The sequence below is a fragment of the Dermacentor andersoni genome, chromosome 7 (assembly GCF_023375885.2).
Source record: "Dermacentor andersoni chromosome 7, qqDerAnde1_hic_scaffold, whole genome shotgun sequence".
Classification (NCBI taxonomy): domain Eukaryota; kingdom Metazoa; phylum Arthropoda; class Arachnida; order Ixodida; family Ixodidae; genus Dermacentor; species Dermacentor andersoni.
Window position 1 is genome coordinate 42,308,363 of NC_092820.1, and position 6,791 is coordinate 42,315,153.

At 46.0% G+C, this 6,791-nt stretch overlaps 1 pseudogene; it reads left to right on the forward strand.

Annotated features, from left to right (window-relative positions):
• Positions 1-2,647: 2,647 nt before the first annotated feature.
• Positions 2,648-4,459, forward strand: LOC140219558 (uncharacterized; annotated as a pseudogene).
• Positions 4,460-6,791: the final 2,332 nt, after the last annotated feature.

Sequence of the window (6,791 nt, forward strand, 5' to 3'; positions counted from 1 at the left end):
TATCTATAGACATTTTATAGACTTAGTCTACAAAAGTAGAGCTGTATAACCCTACATGCTTTTGTCTATAACCATTCTGCAGACATTTGAATCAAACATAAATTTTCATTAATCTATAAACAGTCTATAGACTCAGACTTTTTATTGACTAGTCTATAAAAAGTGTATGGCCATAAGTCTATAGAGTGTCTATAGACTGGTCTATAGGAATAGTCTACAGATAGTCTATAGACATTCTATAGACTTCAGTCTACAAAAGTAGAACTGTAAGCCTATACACTTGTTCATAGACATTATACAGACAACTGTCTACAAACATAATTTTAATTAATCCATAGACACTCTATAGACAGTCTATAGACTCAGACTTTTTATAGTCTAGTCTATAAAAAGTGTATGGCCATAAGGCTATAGACAGTCTATAGACTCAGACTTCTTAGACTAGTCTATAAAAAGTGTATGGCCATAAGTCTATAGATAGTCTATAGACTCAGACTTCTTATAGTCTAGTCTGTAAAAAGTATGGCCATAAGTCTATAGACTGTCTATAGACAGTGTATAGACAGTCTATAGACTCAGACTTTTTATAGCCTAGTCTATAAAAAGTGTATGGCCATAAGTCTATAGACTGTCTATAGACGAGTATAAAGAAATGTCTATAGACAGTCTATAGACTTCATAGACAAATGTCTATAGACTGTATATGGACTTTCTATAAAAATTTTTTGTAAGGGCAAAACCACAAATCAGGCAGTGCAAAGGGGCATGGCTTGGGCCTCATTTGAAGTCAGAGAAGCGCAGTGCAAATATCGTCTTGAAGAAATCTCTGGAGCATGGAAAAACATAAATGGGCGGCTAGAGTGCACTAGTATCTGTACCTAAAAAGCGTGGACACAGAATGGAGGAAGAGCTCAAGAAAGTTGGCAGCTAATAGAGTATAATTGAATATGTAGATAGACATGCAGAGAGAGAGAGAGAGAGAAACAACTTTACTGGTCCATTATGAAATGAAACGCGTTAAGCGTCTGATGGGGTGGCTCCCTCTTCGCGGGCTCCATATGCTTCCAGGGCCGCCTGGCCCCTGTGCAGGAATAATCATGCAGGAATAATCAGAAAATATCAGCGAATTGCATGCAAAGAACGGAAACGAAAAAGGCCATGGAGATTTACGAGAATTCTAAAAAAAGAAATTAGCAGTGAAAATCGGCACGATAACACGAAGGAAAACAAAAAATTGGAGGACGCTTAAGCTTCGCCTTCAAGAGTGGAACGCGATAGCGTTATCGCACCCCGTTTGCACCGCCCACTCATTCGCTCGGCATGCCCTTAAGTCACACAAAGACATAGTTTTCATATACAACACTTCTAAGTCCACAGCACAACTTTTTTAAAATTATTTGTTCCAGGAGCACCACGCAGACACATGACTCCTCGTCAGCAGCACGGCCCACATCGCAGGGGACGCTCTCCCACCAGACGCGCTACAGATAATATCCCTCAAGTCCCGGCTGTCCAGTACGCCCGTGATAGGGCTAGGAGGCTCCCGGTCCCAACATGGGACTAGCTAGACAGGTGGCAAAACCTTGTACAAGACCAGATTAACGTTTGTTCCTCCTTCTTCTCTACGGCGCAGCGATCACGTCAGAGGCGCCCCGCATCGGACGCTGCACCTAGGAATCGCGTTGTGAGCGGAAAGAGGAGCCGCGTCCCCTAAACACGAGGGTTCTAGTGACGCACGCTGGAAGTTGGAAGGGGAAAGAGCGAGAAAACTTATGAAATGCAAGGGTATTGGGGCATCCTCGCACCGGTCACCGCACGACCCCAATGCGCTCAAACGAGATGAAGGGGAGAAGCGGGCGAGTGGCGCGCCCCCTGTCGGGGCAGCGCCGTACACTGCGAGGAGGGGATCTGTGTTTGCCGCAAGATGGCTCTGCGTGTGCGCCAAGCGCAGAAGAAATGTAGCGGAAACGTACTTCGCTACTCGTTTAACTGCGACTTCTGTAATTTACATGCTCATAATTACCGATATACGCCGCAGCATAACTTTCTACGGCACGTTGCTAAGGCAACACCGCATTCACTAGAGGCTCTTTTATTCCGTTTTGAACCATCGAACTCATGGCTGAGTCGTAGCGTCTCTGTCTCACACAGACCTTGGTTCGATTCCCACCCAGACCATCTTGCAAGTTGTTTTTATTTATGAATTGCCTTCCGGGATTTTTGCTCATGGCCAACGCCACCGACGCCGACGACACGGCTTTTCTGCGACACGAGCTCCCTAACGCTGTCGCGTTAAGACGAACCGGAGCAATAGACAGTTTTAGTATAGCGTAAAACGCTTGCGTTAGCGTGCGACGCAACGCTAACGCAAAGAAAGGCTGCACTGCGCGGCACAAGGCAGTGTTTTAGAATAGCGGAACGGAGCAAAAGGCTAACGCAAACATATGCGACGCCATCTAGACGTAAAATTACGAAGTACTGGAAAGCCAAATCCACACAATATGTCGAGCTGGTCCAATGCCGAATCCGCAAGTGTGTCCCTAAGTCAAGCTTATCCAAAGCCACAATCGCTGCGTTAATTACGCATGCATGTCTTTGGTTTCAGTGTTGTTATATTGAGGGTCGCGAATCACCGATTATTCTTAGCATGCCGCGATCGAGTGTTCTGTGGGACCCATATTACCTCTCCTTTTTAAGTTGGGATGATATAGATGCCCTCATGCTTCGGGAACGAGAGCGACCGCGCAGGTTGTACGTGTCCTCAAGAAGCGGCCTGCTCAACATCGAGGCCATTCCGGAAAGTACGTTTCGCCGGCAATTTCGCTTCCAGAAAGCAGATTTCTCACTTCTCAGTGCCCTGCAGTTACCGGAACATGTGATGAGCGCTCAGGGAGTGCGCGTCTCGGGCTACGAAGCGCTGTGCATGTGTCTGCGAAGGCTGGCGTATCCAAACCGGTTATGTGATCTCCAGGAATACTTTGCGAGGCACTATTCCGTGATTTCAAGTGTCACAAACAAAGTACTGCTCCATGTAGAAAGCAAGTTTGGCCTTCTCCTAGATGAACTCACCGTTCATCAGTGGTTGACGCGCGAGAACTCAGAAGCAATGAGCGAGGTAAGCGTTCCTGGTTTGAATGTGATATTGTTTTCAGCAAAGCGTGCCCCGTCCATGGTGCCGCAAAATTTATCTCATCTACGTAATGTTCAGTTATCTCAGCCGATTTTTGTTTCTTTTCTGCAGCGTCACCGTTTGTTCTTTCGTTTACAGGCGGTTCATCGTAAAGGTGCGCCTTTGAAGAATTGCTGGGCCTTCATAGACGGAACGGTGCGGCCCATTTGCAGACCGTCAGAAGATCAGCGCATTTATTTTTCTGGGCACAAGCGGGTACATGCCTTAAAGTACCAATCATTAATGTGTCCAAACGGCTTGATATGCGAGCTGGATGGCCCGTACCCCGGGAGCAGGCATGATGCTGGTACGTTATCGAGTGTTCGTATATCTATTAGTAAGTCAAGATATGAATATATGTTTACGATATGGCAACCCTATGAAGGTACTAACCAGATATTACAAAGAATTAAGAACGCAGTTAAAGTGGGCACTGAAATTTATATTGAAGTTCATATTGGCTTGTGAGCTTTACGGGAATGGTTCCTGTATCTTTATTGGGCCTTAAGCACTATTAGCGAAACTTATTTGTGTGTGGTCTAATCGAAGCTGTTCTTTTGACTTATGTTCCTCGTTATGTAAAAGAAAAAAATGTGTTCAACTCATTTTACCTGTGCTTAACATGTTTGCATAGTTGTCTAATATGCACAAGGTAAGGTAAGCAGGTACCAGGGTGCAGTACCTAAATGAAATAAGTTTGCCTACATGCAATACTTTTTTCTGGGATCTTTTGTTAGTACCATATGATCCCAATTATGAAGTGTACAGACCGGTTTTCACTTGCTTCTCTGGCACACATATTGTACTTGTGCTTCATCGCAATAAACTTGTTTATTTCAATGGTTATCCGCATGTTTCATTTCTGCTGCTATGCTTGTTTTCATGCTTCATGTGCAGGGATCCTCCGGGAGAGCGGGCTCTATGAAAAGCTCGAACAGCTGAATGGAGACAACCACCAATTTGTCTTGTATGGCGGCCCTGCCTATCCACTCCGTCAGCTACTCATGAGACCATATGGGGGGGGGCAAGGCTAACAAAACAACAGCAGAATTTTAATATTGCTATGAGCAGCGTCAGACACTCAGGTGACTGGGGGTTAGGGACGATCATCTCTGAATTTGCCTTCCTAGATTTCAAAAAAAGAACCAGAAAATACTACTTCAGGCCATACCTCGTATGTACAGAGTGGCCGTCCTACTCATCAATTGCCACGCTTGTCTGTATGGTAACCAGGTGTCTTCATATTGTCACGTGGTCGTGACGTCAAAGAACACAGTAGCAATACTGTGAAACACAAAACTAACATTTATTGGACGAACCTGTGCCCACAAAAGAGGCTACACATACAGCACAACGATAGCGGCGAACACGGTCGGCGATCGTCGAAAATCTGATCAGCGGGTCAAGCGCGTCGGCTTTTATAGATCAGTCGTCGAATGTTGCAGATTAACCGGCGTGTCTTCCACAAAGTTCTACACTGTTCGCGTCGCGCATACATGCAATCAGATTACACAAGTTGCGGTGAAAGACAGTGGACGGAATCATCGATAACATTCCAGAAACTTCTTTTACATGCAGGCACGTCCTGCGCTGCGCGATAACATTTGTTAGGCGGCCAAACGTGGTCGCCCGATAAAGATAAGTACATGTGTCATTACCCCCCTCTTAAAAAACATCGACCCGATGCTGCAAACAAACAAAAGTAATAAAAAAAAAGAAGCACTCGTAGCAAAGAAAACAAAATAAGGAAGTTCGTCAGCGTCCATAAAAGGGTTTAAGGCGCACCACGTGGACCACTTCAGATCGTGCGCGGCGCCGCTGTGAATGCGAAATGCCGTCTGGCACGACCTCATAGTCCAGTGCGCCAATACGTCGGATGACCTTCTAGGGTCCGAAATAGCGTCGCAGTAGTTTCTCACTGAGACCTCGTCGGCGTATCGGGGTCCATACCCAAACACGGTCGCCGGGCTGGTACTCGACGAAGCGTCGTCGGAGGTTGTAGTGTCGGCTGTCAGTCCTCTGCTGGTTCTTGATCCGCAGAAGCTGTCGGGCTTCTTCGGCGCGCTGGAGGTAGGTAGCGACGTCAAGGTTCTCCTCGTCAGTGACGTGCGGCAGCATGGCGTCGAGCGTCGTCGTCGGATTCCTGCCGTAGACCAGCTTGAATGGCGTGATCTGTGTTGTTTCTTGCACTGCCGTGTTGTAAGCGAATGTTACGTACGGCAGGACGGCATCCCAGGTCTTGTGTTTGACGTCGACGTACATCGCTAGCATGTCGGCGAGGGTCTTATTCAGCCGCTCCGTAAGACCATTCGTCTGCGGATGGTAGGCCGTTGTCATCCTGTGCCTTGTCTGACGGACGGCGAAAGGTACGGGGATCGATACCCCGCACCTCCACCAGATGTCACGTGGTCGTGACGTCAAAGAACACAGTAGCAATACTGTGAAACACAATACTAACTTTTATTGGGCGAACCTGTGCCCACAAAAGAGGCTACACTTATAGCACGATAGCGGTGAATAGGGTCGGCGATCGTCGAAAATCTGATCAGCGGGTCAAGCGCGTCGGCTTTTATAGATCAGTCGTCGAATGTTGCAGATTAACCGGCGTGTCTTCCACAAAGTTCTACACTATTCGCGTCGCGCATACATGCAATCAGATTACACAAGTTGCGGTGAAAGACAGTGGACGGAACCATCGATAACATTCCAGAAACTTCTTTTACATGCAGGCACGTCCTGCGCTGCGCGATAACATTTGTTAGGCGGCCAAACGTGGTCGCCCGATAAAGATAAGTAAATGTGTCAATATTTTGACCTGCAGCCTCCTTGTCTTCTGGATTACCTGAAGCCTGCCACGCAATAGTCAGTGGAACAAATTGCATATGTAAATGCGCAAGTTTAGCGTTGTATTGTGTATATAGTAATTTGTAAACTGTTTCGTAAGACGCGCAAGTGCCTCCAACAACACACTTTTTATAAGAATAAAGCAACAGTACACACTTGTTTCTTTTAGTTATGTTTATTGCATAGAAACTTTGTTTGCAAGTGTGTCGACAACTCGCAACAAGGCTTGCTGATTAGAGCTGGATTTCATTCAGTTGCTCCCTTTGCTTCAGCTCTCGTTCCCGCAGCTCCTTTTCTCTCTCACGGAGCTTACACTCCTTCTCCATCTTACTCTGTCGGAACTCATATTTTCTATCCGATTTTCGGTCCATCTGTAATTCCTCCCTCTTCAAAGCTATTTTTTTAAGCTCCACCTCTATAGCTTTTTCTTCTAATTGCCTCTCGTGGCACCACCTTTTTTCTAGGAACTCATGGTCCGCGTTGCCAGCTGCAGTGTGGGTCCTTTTCTGTCCTGCATTGAACATTTTAGATAGTGTTAACGTAATGGAGTAATACCACTACGTTTTCACAATCAGTTTTCAGTGTAGCCTGTACATAATTCATTTTTCACATCACACATCCAACGTTGGTAGGCATGTGGCACTATCGTCTCCGATATATGCATTTATAAAAAATGATTTGGAATAAGTGTAACGCCACATGCCTGTACTCGGGTGATGCCAGCAGTTGAGAGACAGCACATTAGACTTTGTCGAGCAGGAACATAAACTAAGTTTTG